This window comes from Xiphophorus hellerii, chromosome 2 (assembly GCF_003331165.1).
Source record: "Xiphophorus hellerii strain 12219 chromosome 2, Xiphophorus_hellerii-4.1, whole genome shotgun sequence".
NCBI classification, from domain to species: domain Eukaryota; kingdom Metazoa; phylum Chordata; class Actinopteri; order Cyprinodontiformes; family Poeciliidae; genus Xiphophorus; species Xiphophorus hellerii.
The window spans coordinates 14,947,560-14,966,478 of record NC_045673.1 but is presented as its reverse complement, the minus strand read 5'-3'; the positions used below and the strand labels follow the sequence as shown (position 1 = coordinate 14,966,478).

Below are 18,919 nucleotides of genomic sequence, written 5' to 3'. Positions count from 1 at the left end.
ATTTTGTTTACTTTTAATTTTTGCTTTATTGTTGTGATTAATAGACATTTAAGCCAATTGTTTAAACCATTTATTCTCATATGGTTCTACACACTTTTCCGAGCTTAAGAGGATACATTTAATTTCAAATTCTGCCACTGTCAACATCAACACACTGGGTCTTGCTGGACTCTGTGTATTTGTATTCAGTCTGCATGCTGAAAGCACAGAAATATTCAGATATTTGCTGCATGTGTCGACTTGAATGTATGCATGAAGCACTGTCCCCATGTGACTTTCAGCATAAATAAATGTGTATATATTCTATGAATTTGTGCACTTTTTCTGTTGAGTTGAGACAACCTGAGAGTGTCTGGTACAAAAATAATGCTCAACATATGCAGAAAATAATATCCCAGAATGGACTACTCACATCTCCATTTACTAAGCGATGTTAACTGGTATTAGAGCATTAGGTTACAGCCTGGAGAGAACTTACTTATCATTTCAGCCCCACTGATCTAAGGCTGATCTCCTTGGGCCAATATTGATAACAACCACATTGAAGGTTGCTGTAGACCGTGACAGTCACGAAAGCATGGAGCAGAAAGGGGCATTGCAGAATTCTGGGATGTAGCAAACATGCCGTGACATAACTTAGGGTCACCTTAAAGTCTCAAAAACCATGCAGCCGAATAATGTCAGCAGATAGTTAGAATTCCCTTGTGGGCTGTTGAGAGACAGAGGGTGTGACCTGTGTATAACATGTTGCAGTAAACAGTGTCTTTTAACTCTCACCGCCCAACGCTGAGGTACATAAAAAACAAAAAACAAGGTATGTGAGGACTGACAGAGAAATAAGGATCCAAGTGAAAATCACTGATGTGGTGAGTGGGCTGTGCAACTGCTTGATGCCTCTGTGATGCCTCACACAGCTCTCAGACTGACAGAATGCTTTTGATAAGCAATCTTAATGCCAGTTGCACTCAAGTTCAGCCAACGTGTAAAACTCCCACGTCCGTCTGTATCACACAAGTGCTCACGCTTGTAAGTTCAAAGTTGCTGAAATTACAAGCTTGAAATACGTGACATTCACATCAACCAATCCCAATTTAGACAAATCTCTCTTCATAAATAATGCCATTTTAAATTTGATTTCGTCTCGCGGCGGTGCAGAAGCTTCCAACCAAAAGCTGGCGCACTTGAACATTTCCATGCTTAATGCTAATTAACATAAATACACTTGGCATTTATGCCTGTAGAATCACAAATGTACACAAATACTGGAACCATCAGCTGTTTTTGCATAATACTATAAACAAAAGGACAAAATATTACAAAAACAATGTACATATACACATACATGCAACATACAATCAAAAACAACTGGTAAATCTGCTTACCATACAGTTTGTTGGTTTGCCTTTAATTTTGCTCAGAACTGCTTTGATCAGACTGCTTTGCATTAACATAGACCAGTTGTAAATGTAGACAGATGTGTCTGCAGCCCCAGTTTATTCTAATGGAGTTTGACTCCTTTATTTAACTCTGTTCCCTTGGAATCCAATCACCCAGAATGTATTTTAGCACCTGCTTTGAAAATCCTTGTAGTCACACTTATCAAATGTCTGAATCTCTGGAGATGACTTCCTAGCAAATTAAACTCAGAGAACCCAGGCAGCTTTATCTCTTCCCATTTTTTTTCAAGCCATCCAAACCATAAACGTTTAAATTTTAGAAAACATGAGGTGGATATAAAGCTATGTCTCTGTTTCCTTCTTCAGCTGAAGAAAATCAGTCCAGTTTGAAGTTTTCGACACAATTACATTTTACTTTCTAAACCATTGGGGACAGTATTGTTTTCAGCTTGAAATTATACCCATTTCATTTGAAATCTGAAATAAGTAGTTGTTGCAGAAATTAAAAATTATCAGAATCTGTAGAACACAGATCTGAAAATCCAAGTGTGGAGTTGGGATCAAAATAAAAGTATGTATCAGTGCAGAACTTATCGTCTTTGTCCAGTTTCATGTCTCTAAGGTCTGAAATAATTGTTCTAACAATTAGCTCTTAAAATCATGCTGTTTTAGATTATGATTTCAAATCCTGAACTATTTACATCGTTAGAGCTAATTTAACATACGAATATTTAACAATGATCTTCTTCAGAATATTTTAATTTAAACCCAAATTTCCACATTTGAAAGATGCGGAAAGATTTTGGGTTTTGATAAAGATACTCTCTGACAAAATCTCTATTCCATAAAAAGAAATGTTTCCCAAGACACACTAACTGTCTTATTTCAGTAGCTCTACTCAAACCCTCCAGAATTAAGTTTACCCATTATGAAAAGTCAAAAGCTAAAAAAAAAAAAAAGCTTGGTACTCTGTGTTCATTGCATGTAATTACAAAAGAATTAACAGAAACCCGATTAAAGAATAAATAAATACAGTTGCTTTTGTGTTAACTAGGGTTTCACAAGTAAATGAGAAATATCCCAAATAAATACGCCATGCTGCTTTTCCCCTCGTTGTTCATATTGTGGAGCAACAAAAAAAAAAAGATCATTATAAAATTTGCTGTAAGATGAAATAAAATAAAATGGTGACTCTCTCTAATGGACTGTAGCTGTAATGTCTTGTTCTGCTCCATTTACTGTCCATTGTTACTATCTGAACAAAAGCTAATTTCACTGTTAGCTTTTGTTCTAATAGTAATCATTTTTCTCCAAGCTATCTTTTCTTTTACTGTTCTGAAATTAACCTGTATGTGAGAGATGAGAAGTAATATATTTAATCTATTTTATCTAAAAATGTCCAAAGTAAGCTATTCACAATTAAGCTCCTGTTCAATGTCTTCCTGCTTTGTTTCTGGAACACTCTTGTGACACACAATATAATCACACTCAGCTACACAAAACCTTGTGCTGAGGTCAGCGGAGTTGTTGTGCTTTTTACTCTTTGTACTCGTTCTGAACGCTTTAAGGACAAGCCTCTGGCAAAATACTTCTGGAGGATACAGAACTTCTTCCTGTGTGATATGGAGATTTGAATGGCACCAAAGGGTAACCTTCAGGCATATTTTAAAAATGGAAATAATTTGGAGCTGTTTTTCTCTCTTTTCTCATCGTTTTTGAAGAGATTAATGAGAGTGGATATCAGGAAAGTATTATTTGTTGATTCATGTAGACCAATATCCAGAAAAATGTTTAAATGTATTGCGTTACAGATTTACTTTAATATCCTTCTATTGTGTAACCCCCTCTTAGATTAATTTACTGAAGTGTGAGGTAACGTTATGTGAAGAGCAGACTGATGTTCTCAGGGTTCCTATTTGAAAATAATTTATCGTACAGTAAAATACAAGGATGTGCATATTTTATTTTTGCCACAATTTTTTTTTTCAAAAGTATGATTAATTACCCTAAAATTAAATTGTCGATGTGGAGTTTGTATTATGTGTGACAACTGTAAACATCAGTTAAATTTATTATAAAATATTTTGTTAGCTATAATTAATTTCGGTCCAGTATACTCATGTGGGGTTTTGGACGAAATCAAGTGTACTGTATAATCTTCATAACATGTTAGGTTCAGTGTTATTACATTTCTTCCTTTTTATTTTATGTACAATATTTACTTTAGTGGCTTGTATTAGTAACTATTACTGATAGGTTTATTTTGTCACAACCTGCAAAGAATCAGCCAGAGACAGAGTATAGGTTTCTTTTGATTTCTTTTCTGCAGAATAGGAGAATTGAGAACAGACGCGACGAATCGCTGTCAAACACTGTCTGGACTCAATTCTGCCAGTTCTTTCTTTGCATTTCTCTTTATTGTATAGAAAAAGGAGGTTGGGCTTCTCTTCACACAGTCACACAGAGAATTGACCAACCGTCTTTACATTCTGGAACCTCTCATGGACATGCCCTTATAAGGGCATGTGGCTGACCACAACTAATCAGTTACAGATGGAACTAATAACACATGAATGTTTAACGTTTTTAGCTTCCAAGCAAACATCCTAAACAAAGTTAATAATATACTACAAAAGAAAGAAAAGTTAAGTAAATATAAAAAGAAGAATAATATGAGAGTAATAATATAAAAGAATAATATGAAAAGAATAATATGAAAAGATAACTTGTAAAATAAACTCATGAGTAAATGAACAGGAGGATAATTTTCCTAACATTTCCCACCTGTTTTTCATATTATGCATGAAGTCTAACACAGACATCAGGAATACATCACTTGCTGGCACATTTTCAATGCATCCATCATAACGTTAGACATCAGGGTGCCCCTCAGTGATAGAGGCAACAAGTTGATATTGATATAGAACATGTCCAACAGTTTTGGCTATCAGAGATTTTAGACATGGGATTATGCAGGCAGTAAAAATACAAAACAAGAAAAGAATAATAAGAAGAGGCATCATTAATTTCAACAGCAGATGCCACCATGGTCCAGATATGAACCAAGAAAGGAAATCTCCTTGTGAGGGAACAGCATCCTGTAACATGGCTTGTTGCAGATTCTTTAAGGCAGACATGGCTTCAGCAATATGAGTTTCATTAGCATCAGAAATATAAGTACAACAAGATGTTCCTATCATTACACACACACCACCCTGACTAGCTGTAAGTATGTCTAACACCATCCTGTTTTGGAGAACCATCAGTCGCATTTCACTAAGTTGTTGATTTTGTCCTCTCTCAATGTCCATGGTAATATTTACCAGGGTCTTCATTCTGTAATCCAAAGTTTCAATCATCAGCATAGATTTTGCTACTCCAACCCATGGAAAAATTGACAGTCCCCATTTCCCAGCAGTACTCCAATGTTTGTGTTCTTTGGGAACATTTGAACCCCAGATAGGATCATGTGGCTGGAAAACAATTTCTGAATTTCTCCGCCGTCGCAGGTGATGAGAGTGTACTGCTGCAGTAGATACAATGATGGTATGATCAGAGACAAACACAGGAGCACAAGTACCTGACCAGTTCACGGGTAGCGACGCATAGATATTACTTCCTCCACACAGAAACCAACCACCCTCAGTGGGATAATTTCCTCGAGGTGTCCACATGGGACATGGGATTAGAGTCCCATCAGCACTTGGACAAACGGAGCTAGGAAATAAATCAGTGATATTTTGCTTGCATCCAGGTACATGGCCTACCCGAACAGTCCAGTTTCCTGGTGGAGAATGGATACAGACCGGATGTTTTGTCCCTGGCATCGTGACAGCTTTCATCCGTGATGGGTATCCAGTAACATTACTGTAGGTGAAGATGGGCGTCACGCCAGTGCACACTCTTTTCATCAGGATGTCACCATCTGAAGTGTTGACTGGAGTCGCTGGCATGAAACGTAAAGCACAAGAGGCAAAACAGACAGCTTGGGACCTGTTCATGGGACTGACATACAGAGTAGGTTTTCTGGTAGACTTTGGCATCACCGAGCAGACGTAGCAGTTGGTCATATTCCGTTCTTTGGCCAACATCTCCACATAAGTCTGCCATATGTTGTCATGGTGATGGTCTGGAAGGTGTCCTAGCCAGATCTTCATAGCAGTGGTATGGACAAATCTTCTCCCCAGATGGATCAGTGAGGTTGGACTGAAAAAACAGGACACGCACACAGCAGCCACAGCACAAAAGAGGCCCCATCTCCATGAGGACCCCATCTTTGCTCAGTTACAGAGATGTTAGAGTTTACCTAGGACTCTATGGAACAGGGATGTGATGAGTTCTTCTGCTGACGTTGAGATGTGTGACCCTATATAGCCACGCCCCTTTGTAGTCAGATCTTCCCCACTGCCCCCACCTAGGTCTCCAACACTCTCTGCAACTTACAGTGGCTGAGGTGAATCCAGGATGGTCTCTCAGCGATCTTTACTGCAGTGGGAGTGGTCAAAAGCACTTGAAACGGTCCCTCCCACCGTGGGCAGGCCCAGTTCTGTCTCTTAATGGCCTTGATGAAAACCCAATCGCCTGGTTTCACCACCTGGAGGTCCTGTGAAGACAAAGGTTCTTCTGGCAGTGAATTTGCATTTGACACTTCTTTAGACTGTAACATTTCTTTCATGTAATCAGCTAAAGTTTTTTCACTGTCATCTGGTGGTGGTGTGGTGTCTTTAAATAAAGGAAGCTTAAAAGCTCTGCCGTGTACTATTTCAAAAGGAGTTAAACCATTCCCAGTGGGCACAATTCTCATGTACATTTTCACTAAATCCAGACACTCTGGCCATGGCCTTTTGGTTTCTTCCATACATTTTTTAAGTCTGGATTTAACAGTAGAATTTGCTCTTTCAATTAACCCAGCGCTTTGGGGATGGTATGAACAGTGATTTTTTAATGTTATCTGCAATCTGTCTGCCATTAATCGAATGACTTGATTCACAAAATGTGGACCATTGTCACTGTAGATTTTCTGTGGGATGCCATGAGTTGGAATGATAGTTCTGCATATTGCTTTAGCTACAGTTAGTGCATCCGCATATTTTGCCGGGACAATTTCAACCCATTTAGAAAAAGCATCAATCATCACTAAGCAATATTTATAGGGACCACTTTGAGAAAGTTCAATGAAATCCATATGCATAGTCTCAAATGGGTATTGTGGCTTAGGAAATTGACCCCTCTTTGGTCGAACATTTCCTTGTGGATTATGTCTTACACAGATTGTACATGCTCTACAGAAAGTTTTAGCATATACATTAAACCCAAACACTGAAAAATGCTGCTGAATTATGTGAACCATCCCACCTGTGGACACATGGCAACAACTATGAGTCAGAATTGCTGCAGCATTAAAAAGACTTTTAGGAAGAATAGGTTTATTGTTAAGCATATAAAGGCCTGTTGTGTTCTTAACAGCACCCTTACTGAACCATGAGCGTTGTTCAGCACGGTGAGCAGCTTGTTGGTGTGACAGGAGAATTTCTAGATCAATAAGAAGTTCCTGTGATGTCGCATGATATATCTCTGACACACCAAAAGCGCCTGTAGCAGCTAGCTTAGCCGTGTTATCTGCATAACGATTACCAGTTGACACAAAATCAGTCCCTTTAGTGTGAGCAACACATTTGAGAAGGGCCAACTTAGATGGTAAGAGTATGGCCTGAAGCAGCGATAACAGAAGCTTAGCATGTGTAACAGGTTTGCCAGTACTAGTAGTCATACCCCTGCGTTCCCATTGTTTAGCAAAAAAGAAAACTGTAGAAAATGCATATTGACTATCAGTATAAATAGTGACATCTTGACCTTTAGCCAACTCGCAAGCCCTGGTCAAAGCAATTAGTTCAGCAGCCTGGGCTGAATGATGTGCTTTGATCTGTTTGGCTTCAACTACTTCACCAGCAGAGGTCACCACTGCGTAACCTGTTTGAGTCTCCCCTTTGTAATTTTTGGAACAAGATCCATCCACAAACCATACATTGCCAGTTTTTAATGGCACATCAGACAAATCTGGACGAGGTAATTGTAATTTTTCAGTTTCAAACACACAGTCATGTGGAACACCATCTGTAGCAGTTGGAACAAGAGTAGCAGGATTAAGAACAGTACATCTCTGAATTGTTAAATGAGGCTGAGAAAGCAAAAGTGCTGTGTAGGAGAGCTGTCGAGCAGGTGACAGAAAAGACATTTTTGCCTGCAACAACAGCACATCTACAGCATGAGGAACTAATAAATTTAGTGGGTGATATAAGACCACTTCTGCTGAACTTTCTACAGCTAGAGCAGCTGAGCATACAGCTTGTAGACATAAAGGAAGTGCAGATGCGACTGAGTCTAGCCGTTTGGAATAATATGCGATAGGTTTTAATTTTCCTCCATGAGACTGTAACAGGACTGAACACATAAACCCATTTTTACAATCAACAGTTTGAACGAACGGCTTCCTGTAATCAGGTAGCGCAAGAACTGTGGATGAGATAAGCTCTGTTTTCAAATCTGTGAACTGTTTTTCAGCTTCAGGTGTCCATGTTATCACCTCAGACATGGCCATAGGAGTCTCATAAATGAGATTAAGTAGCAGTTGTGTTTTTTCTGCAAACTGTGGGATCCAGGCTCTGCAATAATTACAGAGGCCTAGAAAAGCCATCATCTGTTTTTTTGTTACAGGTTTTGGAGCATTCGCTATTGCAGATTTTCGCTCATCATGTATTTCCTTCCCATTTTCAGAAATCTGATGTCCCAAATAGCGAACTTGTTGTTGAATCCACTGTAATTTTGATTTGCTAACTTTATTTCCAGTAGATGCAAGGTGATGTAAAAGTTGCAGAGAATCTGCTTTACATGCTGCTTTACTTTTAGATGCTATGAGAAGATCATCTACATATACTAGGATTTGACTACCATTTTGCGGAGTAAAACTTTCCAGACAAGTCATAACTGCTTGTGTGAAAATAGTTGGACTATCAGCAAAACCCTGTGGCAAACGCGTATAAGTATACTTTTTTCCTTCAAAAGTGAAAGCAAACCAGTATTGTGAGTCAGGATGTACTGGTATTGAGAAAAAAGCATTACTTAAATCGATCACGGTGAAAAATTTGCTTTCTGGGTCTAGGGAATTAAGCAACGTGTGTGGATCTGGAACGTTTGGGGCTCGAGTTTGGACTGCTGCATTTACAGCTCGGAGATCTTGGATCATCCGCCAATTTTTTCCATCAGCTTTTTGTACTGGAAAAATTGGAGTGTTACATGGTGAATCAAAACATGGTCTAATTATTCCAGCATCCAAAAGGTCCTGTACAACAGGTTTTATTCCTTCCTGTGCATCCGGTTTTAACGGGTATTGTTTTATTCTGGGCCTACACTGTGATTTTGGAGTAATAGTGACTGGTTCCACTATAGTAATTAATCCTACATCTGTTGGCCCTGTGGACCATAATGAAGCAGGCAAAGTCTGTAGGTCATCCTCATCAGACTGCGATAGTAGGACTGTAGAATCTAGATTAAGTCAAGGAGAATCTGTAACTTTTGGTTCTGTATCGAAGAGAACTCTGTACGACATTCTCCAAAGCTGTGTACTCGGACTGTACGTCCAGCCTAATTTTTGAGAACAAGGCAGAAAATCAGATGCCATTTCTGCTGCTTTTAAACGGGGACCTGTGTCTCTGCTTTGTGTGTCATCAGCTTTAAACAAAGACAGATGTGGGACCCCTGGTAGGCAATAAAGAGATAGCTGTTGTGTGGGCAGAAGCACAGAAGCTGCTGCAAATGAGTTTCCGTCAGTATACAAATACTGAGTAGTCACCAACATTGGTTCCTGCTTTAAGAATTTTTTTGCATATCTGTCATCTGTCGTTAAACACACATTCATGATAACTTCTAGTTCTGCTAACGGTGTTTCATCAACAGGGACAGACAGAGACTCTTTTGCTTTGATTAAGAGTTCACTTTTTTCACTTATCTGTTTAAGAAATGGCAGCTGCAGAGCATAATACATTGGTTTTTCAGTTACTGTGGCCATAACATTTTCAACTCTTACAGCTTTCATTCCTCCCTTTGTAGGGAAAATTGCAATGCCTAATTTTCCCATCAAATCGCGCCCTAAGAGATTAATTGGGCAGCTAGGTGAAATTACAACAGGGGCGTGCAGCCTTTTTCCTGTCTGAGGATCACAGATGTCAATACAGCGTGACATCCACTCCTGTGAAGTTTGACCATTTGCTGATTTTACAAATATAGGAGTATTGGAGGATTTGAGTCCTACACTGTCTTTAACGCAAGTTTTACAAGCTCCAGAGTCACATAAGAAAGTCACAGGCTGACCATGGACAGTCAGAACAATATACGGCTTTTCTTTTAATGCATTTAATAGTTCCATTGCCCCATACACATTAACAACTTGAGTCTGAACTTCGTTTTTAACAGTTGATTCATCTAGTCACGCCTGATAAGGTCGTGAATTGCCCCTGCGACCTCTCCTCCTCCCCCTTTGGTGTGGCGCCTGTCTCTGATTAGGACATTCTTTTGACCAGTGATCTAGTGACCCACAAATCCAACACCCCTCCTCTGTTTGTGGTATTCTATTTCTTAACTGAGACAACCCCCTAGACCGAGGGCCACCTCTATTTCCTTGAAAACCACCTCTATTTCCTTGAGGGGGTCGGGTGCTTTGAAATGAAAACACTTCCTCTGGGTCAGAGGTGGAATCTGCCCAGAAGATGTGTGCATCTCCCCCACTAGAACTGCCTCCCTTTATTTTTGCATGTTTCTCTGCATGCCGTGCATACTCCATTAATTCATGAACGGTGGAGGTGTTAAATGCTACCAGATGTTTTCTAATCCATTTAGCAATGTGTGGGAGAAACCCGGACATTAACATATTTTTTAACTGTTGCTGGTAAGGAGAGCCGTTGTGATCACTGAACATAATGCCGCTATGAAATTTATATTCGTTTTCAAAACGGATTTTAAAATCATCGACATCTTCCCCTGATTTTTGTTTAATTGAACCAAGGTGGGAATAATCTGCATGCCTAGCAAAGACCTCCTTAGCTCTTTGTTGAACTTCATCCCACTGACGTTGTAGTTCACCTCCCATAGTAGTTTGGTATGGTAAAGCAGTTCCTGGAGAACGGATTGAGTATCCAGTATAAGTGCCCCGGACTTTTGCCCAATCTTTCCCTAAAGAAGATTGCAAGGCTTGGCCAAATTCATATCCATTTAATCCATAGGAATTATAAATCCCCTCCATGTCCATGATCCATTTATCAAGATCTTCTTTGGAGAAGTTACACCTTCTACAGCTTTTCTGGCTTCTTCAAGAGACCACGGACGGAAAACTAGTATTGTAGGTTGTTTATTTTCCTCTCCCGGATTAGGATTTGCAACCTGAACCATTGGATATAACTCTTCTGATGGCTCAGACAGTGAAGGGTACAACTTTTGATATGAGCTAGAAGAACCCGGAGTTTTAGAAGAATTATATGGAGGAGGATTTTCCATTTGTACATGGATTTTAGCAGTTATTGGGGTTGTTTTACTGCGAGTAGATTGAGAGGGACCCAAAGTTTCCTGTTTTTTTTCTAGTTTTGCAGGCTGGCCTGTTGAAACCCCCCTTAATGCCTCAGGAGCGTCCTCCTTTGGGTCAAAGGCTGGGGGTGGGGTTTTTTGTGCACATACTTGAGCTCGAGGTTGAGTTTCATTATCTTCTGGTCTAACAAACAAAGCTTCGGTTTTTCGGCCTAATTTATTTTTAGCACGCGCATTATGTCTATTTTGTGCCTGGGTTAACCACTTACGTGCAACTACAAGTTCCTTTAATTTTTTCTGTTGTCTGGTACCAGTTTTTGAACTAACACTTGTTTCTAATTTACACACCACAATTTTCCATTGTTCCACTTTCAACACACCATTTATTCCATACTTCTTTTTCCATTTGGCGAGGTATTTTAAGTTACCTGGCTCCATCTCACACATAAACTTTTCATCCCCTTTTAGACTTTTCACCTTCCCATGTGAAGAACCCATTTTTTACAGTGTTTTCGTCCCGTTCTTTATGACACCTAGGGTGGACGCTACAGAACGGGGGTTGGAAGTGGGGTGGTGGTTAAATTCTTGTCGTGGTAATCCTCACTTCGACTCAACTCAATAAATGATTTGAGTGGAGGATTCTTGCTACACATCCCCAACAAGGCCCACCACTTGCTTTCCCACTGTTTTTTTAAAGGTTTCACAGGTTTCTTTCCCTTCGTGCGTGTGTTTTATACTTTCCCTTCTTTATTTTACATCAAACGGGGGACTGAAAACCACCCGGATACCACATTATTTACTTACTTGGCTGATTCCTGCTCTGTCTCGGTTCTGAGTCCCGTCAATCCGCCGTTGGCTGAAAGAGGTTGACCTAAGACACTGGCCCAGCGAGGAATTTACCCCCCGGGACTTTCAGGTTAAAGAACCTGACTGCCGGCAGTTTTCAGCGCGTCTTTCCTCCGTCTGTCAGCGGCGGGTATGTTGGGAATCCCGGACGAGCCCCCAAAAATGATAGGTTTATTTTGTCACAACCTGCAAAGAATCAGCCAGAGACAGAGTATAGGTTTCTTTTGATTTCTTTTCTGCAGAATAGGAGAATTGAGAACAGACGCGACGAATCGCTGTCAAACACTGTCTGGACTCAATTCTGCCAGTTCTTTCTTTGCATTTCTCTTTATTGTATAGAAAAAGGAGGTTGGGCTTCTCTTCACACAGTCACACAGAGAATTGACCAACCGTCTTTACATTCTGGAACCTCTCATGGACATGCCCTTATAAGGGCATGTGGCTGACCACAACTAATCAGTTACAGATGGAACTAATAACACATGAATGTTTAACGTTTTTAGCTTCCAAGCAAACATCCTAAACAAAGTTAATAATATACTACAAAAGAAAGAAAAGTTAAGTAAATATAAAAAGAAGAATAATATGAGAGTAATAATATAAAAGAATAATATGAAAAGAATAATATGAAAAGAATAATATGAAAAGATAACTTGTAAAATAAACTCATGAGTAAATGAACAGGAGGATAATTTTCCTAACAATTACCTATATGGGGAACATTCTTCTAAAATCGATAGGTAAATTTTTGCTATCACTGAATCACATCTGCAGTTCACTGATTTTATCTTAAACAAAAACCACCAGTTTGTCATGCATAGCTGAGGGGGGAAATGACAAAAAAGGTTATGTGTTTTCAATTCCTCAGCCACACAAAATAGTTTCTGTCTTTATCCAAATGGTGAAGGTTTGTATGTCTGTGGTTTTTCCATCTGCAGGAGCTGAAAATAATTATGTTCTGTGTGAACGACACTTACCCATGCTTTGTTCAGTGGCAGCTTGTGATGAAAATAACCTTCAGGAGGTATTCTGAGAAGCTAAAGAAACTCTGAAAGGTCATTGAGAAGCCAAAGGCCAGGATGCATTCTGTGAGCCATGGGGAGATGATATAAATGCCGTGACTGATTGTGTGACAGACTAAATAAATTTCATTGTGGGTCACATCCACTAGAAAAGCGATGTGCTTCACCCACAAAGAAATTGCCAGATGTGAGTTGCTGAACAACAAAAAGAAAGCCTTGAAGGACATTGACTCATTGTTATTGAGGTTTGCAGACTTTAAGGTGAAGGGCTTTCAGTCTGAATGTGTTTTTCAATAGTCTCAGCTTTAAGGCTTAGCATTCTCCTTAGCTGTGCCACACAAACCTAACTTCCTCTTTGTACCCATATATTCTCCTGTCACAATCTCACTGACATTAAGACAGCCTCATCAACATCTCCGCCTACATCAGGACACAGAAATCCCTCACCTTGTCCCTCCTCATGGAACCTGTCTGTCTTCATTAATCAGGTAAAGATCAGCCTCGGCTAGACTGAACTGGAACAAGGTTGCATGTCCAGATAGTGCTGTCCCCAGCATCCTAAAAGCCCTCACTTGTTGCTGCACAAATTTACAAAATTAAAACAATGTGCAAGAGTTCCCTTTAGCAGCTTCCTTTATTTCAGCTCCTTTAACTATTAAAACAAATTTTACAAAGAACTTTTTAGAAGCTAACATCCATCATAAAGGGCTTGGGTGGGAGTTTTTACTTTTAGCTAATCTGCAATAATATGTGGATTCCCCTGTGCATTTAACAAGATTTAGCTTCAAGTGCATGCGAGAACTTTCAGGAAAAAAGAGACTTGATGCCCCTACAACTGTCTGGAGTATCGACTACCTACCTGTCACACCAGTTAATAAGACTAAAAGGCTGTCTGACATGGTGGTCAGTGATACAGGAAGACTGAACGCTCAACATTTCTCTTCTCCTTATTTGTCGCAGATTTCCATTAAAAAGCTAAGCGTCACGTCCCCTGCAGGATTACTCACACTTCTCTGCAGTCATCATGTTGTTTTACTGAGCAGGAATACAAGCATCAGTTCCTGCTGAAATGTGATGCAGGGCATGCAGAGATTTTTGGAGAACCGGGAGTAAAACATGTTTCTGTGCTATAAGGGACAAAGGTGGTGGTGGAATAGTCAAAATATTTGGGTGTTCATCTGGACAACATATTGGTCTAAAAATGCAACACTGAGGCTGTTTATAAGACGAAATGGAGTAAAAACTACTTGCAAATTATTGGTGTTTTTTTATGCTTGCAGCAAGATGTTTCATATCTTCACTGAGTCTGGTGAAATGTATAAATTTCTTTGAAGCCATCTGTTGGGGGCAGCATAATCAGAACAGAGTGACTAAAAGAGACTGAACACCCTGAATAAAAAGGCTGGCTCTCTGCTGGAGACTTCTCTGAAGTCCCCTGGAGCTGACATTCCAAGAATAAATGAATGTACATATAAGACGGAAATAAGAATGAAGAGGCTAAAGCAGACAGACAACCTCTGGCAGTGTCCAGTGAGGGGTGTAAAGGGCAGTGTGCCTCTAATGCAGATTCAGAGTGTACTGGCAGGGTGACAAATGACCTACAGTGCTCTCAATTATTATCACTTGCACGCATTTGCACACACATGCACACTCACCTTCTCCCAAACCCCATATGATTCACTCTAGTTAAAGCTTTGTAGAAGTATGACTCAGCTGCAGCTCTCTTTCTCCATCTCAATTTTCCCAAGACCCGTAGACTCGAGTTCTAAATGAGGACATCAGCACTCTGGGAAATAGGTTTGTCCCACAGAAAAGCCACCCCTGGGCAGCACAAATTAGCTTTCTGCCCTGCCACAATCAATGTGAAAATGGGTCGTATTAATTCCTGGGGTCATATTTTTCATCGCAGCAGTCTTATATATTGAAGGTGCTCTTACCTCGTATGGTTTGACTTTATGTTTGAAACACTGCAAGGTTTTAATATCAATTAAGGACCTGTCATAGCAGTTTATCTAAACAGTATTTTCTGTTTTTAAAAGGTCATCGTTGTCAGGGTTCCATCTGACTGGCTGAGGCGTGGGTTGCATCACTGTTATTGGAAAATAGGGGTTGCAGTTTTTGGGTATGGCTGTGTTCCAGTGGTCTTGTGGGTGGGTTACCCTCTCCTGGTTGTCAGGTTGTGGTGGTATTTTATATTCTACTTATTAGGGATTTTGCATTGCATGAATATTGTGGGTGTTTAGGGAGCATTGTGAGGTCAGCCAGTAGACCTGCTGGGCCTTGGCCTTTGTCCACCCCTTCCTGCTTGGTGTTCTGTGTGTCTTCTCTCGGGCCTGCTCCCAGGCTTGGACTTTTCTCCCTCCTAACTTTAATTTCAGTTGATATTTGCTTCCATATCTTCACACACATCTCTACAAGTATGCCGCCATGCCTGTGACTCAATACGCAAAATATCGAAAGTACATGGACACAGGTACAACCACATAGTCGGATGTATTCACAAACAATTTGCAGCAGTTGTGGAGTTCTGGATCACAAAAAACCCAAATCTGACAACTTTTTCTTGAATACACAGATCAAAATTATTCAAGCCACTGGCAGATTTAATTTGAAAATTATTTTAATTGTACCAAGAGGTTGGTATCTGATTGAAAATGACACAGGCTTCTCATGAAAGAAAATAACAGTGTTCAAGGGACATCATTTTTGAAATATATTATTTTGTTAATTGATTTCCATTTTAAGTGAATTAGCTTATAGTAAATTATTTATACATATGTATGCAACATCCCCTCGATGTTGTATACATATTTATATAACATCATGGAAAGCGTCATCATTGGTGTCTGGGCAGTCAAATGCTTCTCATAATTGCTGACAAGCTTTCTGCTTGTATCCTTGGGTGTTTTTCACCTTTATTTACCATTATTGCTTTTGCAATAAGCTCCAAGTCTTTAAAAGGTTAAAAACCTCCTTAGGGCCTTGACATTCCTCTCATGCAAGCCAACTGGACTTGCAGACAAGTACACTCCCCTATTGACATTATTTTTAGCTCAGCTGAGCAACCACAATCCTCTCAGAGTTACAATTTTCACTACAATGGCTTTAGGGCCTTTAATGTGTCTATTCAAAGAAGAGTGAAAGAAAAAATAAGTAACTTCTAACCGGAATATCAATGCAACGTTTTGCATCATTGCCTCTTATAGACAAACTACCATGACATAGAAAATGGTGTGGATACTTTTGGTGTTTCTTAAAAGCGGTCATTGTTGCTGGATTTTTTCTTCTGCTTTTAAACTGACATTCTGTCAGCATGTGAAGCTAAAATGTTTCCAAAAAACCCAGAAACCAGCAGAGAACCTGGGCTGACCCAAGCAGTTAGGTACAGATTCCTAAAAGCTTTGGAAAAAAGGAGAGCAGATTAGTTCTTAGTGTAAATTAGTTCTTATTATACTCTAATCTTTATCTCCCTAAACATTTTTTATCACTTACATGTCTAGATTCTGGCAAGGCCACTAAAAAAATGTAAATATTATTTTGCCTGTCAGCAAGGCAATCTGGTTAAGTTAAATCTGCCAGAGGTGTGAATAATGGTTGGTCTTAATATGTACATTTTCTATTTTTACAATTATTTGTACTTGTCATTGTCTTTCTCTTCATCTGACATGTAATTTTTCTGTCTTTATAGTAGTCCTGCTGAACACTTTGTTTGCTGAACACAATGTGAACCAGGCCCATCAAACAGGTGTTTATAAAGTTTGAATATGACCTGTTTTTGTCACTCATTTCAGAAAGTGCAACTTAAATATTCTTTATGTTTATTACACATAGAGTGAAATATATCTGCCCTCTATTTCTTTTTTGATGATTGTGTCTTGCATTTAAGGAAAACTCCAAATTCAGTGTCTCATCTTTTGTAACATATGATCAATATTTTAGGCATGTTAGTCTGTTGAAAAATATGTTCATTTCTATGCACTCAATATTTGCTTGGGACATTTTTTGCATAAATTACTCCATCAGTGTAACATGGTTTGGAGCCAGTGGCTCTGCTGAGGTGTAGAGAAAGCTCAGGTTGCTTTGAAAGTGACAGTCATAAGGTCTCTTGACAACACCACATGGATTCTTCATGGGGTACATGTCAGACGAGGTTGCTGGCCAATCAAGCACAATAACTACACTATCATTACACCAGCTTTTGGTGCCTTTGGCAGCGTGGACAGGTGTAAACTCCTGCTAGAAAATGAAATCAGCATCTCCATAAAGCTTGTCAGTTGAAGGAAGCAAGAAGTGCTCTGAAATTTTCTGGTAGGTGACTGTGTTGACTCAGGAATTCAGAAAACACAGTGGATCAGAACCAGCAGACGACATGACACCCAATATTAATCACTAATTGTACTAAACTTCCTACTGGACTTTAAGCAAGGTGGATTCTGTTCCTCTTCATTTTTTCTCAAGACTCCAGGACCTCAATTTCCAAATAAGATATAAATTTTACCTTCATCTGAAACAAGGACCACTGAGTTTGCATCAAAAGACTTAATGCACAGACCAATCTTACCCATAGTCTAGAAGCAACTTTACCAAAATATGACATTTGTAGCTCATGTGTGGGATTTGTCTGTGCATAGTGGCTCATGATACATTGACTCTCCCTGCACCCTCACTGACAACACTTTTTACTTCCACTCAACTTGCTATGAATATTTTTCAGCATAGGTATTCTGTGAACAACCAGATTCATAAGCAATTATGTTTTGTTGTGTCTTATCCTTGTTGTGTCAATGACTGTCATCTGGACAGTTGCCAAGTTAGCAGTCTTCCCCATTGTGTAGCCTGCTGACCCAGACTAAGAAACCATTCAAAGCCCATCTCAGATTCAAAAGCTCGACTCGTTTCTTCTTAATTTCATGAGTAAAAGTGCTTTTACATCTTCTTTTAAGCTTATGCTTTCATCAATACAGGAAGATGTTTTAAAAAGCCATCTTAACACTGAAGGAGCCTTATTCATCTTTTCTACCCATAATTGCATGCATTGAAAGACCAATCATTTTTGTATAAAACTGAGCAATTTGGTTTATATGCAAGCTCATAGCAGGAGATTTAGAACCAGCTCTTAATCACAACATTCAACAAATGAATTCAAATTGGCTTGCTGGAGGATGCCATCTCTATATTACTGCTGCCAGGTTTGGCCTTTAAGCCGGAGCCTCCAGTCTGGGCGGCTCGCAGACAGCACTGCCTGCAGAATATGCCTGCAGCCCCAGGAGAGCCTTATATCCTGCTGTGTCTGCTCTTCTTGCTCCTCACACACATCCATCCCACCAGCTCAGCCTGTCAAACCTTGGGTCCCCTCCAGCAACACCTCAACCCCAACCCCCAGCTTCCCTTTCCTTCCCCTCGTTTCCCCCCATTGCCACTCCTCTCTGGTTCCCCCTCTCTTCCTTTGCTCCATTGGGCTAGTGAAGGTGAGCCTGTTCCCCAGTGGCACAAATGTACAGATTGCAATGCCTCCTCCTCCAATGGTGGCTGTTCTCTTGTGAATACATCCTTTTAACAAGTGGTTGTGTTGTTCCTCATCTTTCTCCATTATTAATCTTTTGTTTGGCTATTTTTATCTGCTAGACTCAACTTACTTCTATATGTCCTTATTATTTAGTCTCTAGGCCTCTCCTAGGTCAGCTCTCCTTGATATGACAAGCAGAGGAGCCTCAGGCTGCTCAATGTGTCACCTAACAGCAAGACTAATGAAAAATAAACTTCCCCTGAGGTTTAAGGCCAGTTTGGTGACAGCTGTCATCCCATTACTTGTCCCTAAAAGCTCTTTTATGAGCAGGACATGAGCAGAGCAATGACAACAGTATTAGGGATGCTCCAGACAGCTTTTATATAGCTCTTTCTCTGAAGGTCATGTGTGTTTTCATTATGTCCATCCATAGATTTTGGTGAATGTTGCTTTTCAGAGCTAGTTTTGTATTTTTTCCTCTACAGAAAGCTAATTTCCAGGCTAGCTACATACCTTTACATTTCTTCCTGTGCAGAAAGAATAAGGTATATTTTCATCATAAATTGGTATTATCA

The 18,919-nt window shown here is 39.7% G+C and overlaps 1 protein-coding gene across 3 annotated transcripts in view; it reads left to right on the top strand.

Moving 5' to 3' along the window:
- furinb (furin (paired basic amino acid cleaving enzyme) b) overlaps positions 1 to 18,919 on the top strand; it is a 131,314-nt gene that overhangs the window by 39,742 nt on the left and 72,653 nt on the right. Inside the window, exon 1 of one of the 3 annotated variants that reach the window (XM_032584838.1) lies at positions 16,523 to 16,583. The exons of the other annotated variants lie outside the window; for them this stretch is intronic. The gene's annotated coding sequence lies outside the window, so the exon portion shown is untranslated. Of the gene's footprint in view, positions 1 to 16,522; positions 16,584 to 18,919 lie in introns of those variants that run through there. 3 annotated transcript variants of the gene reach the window in all.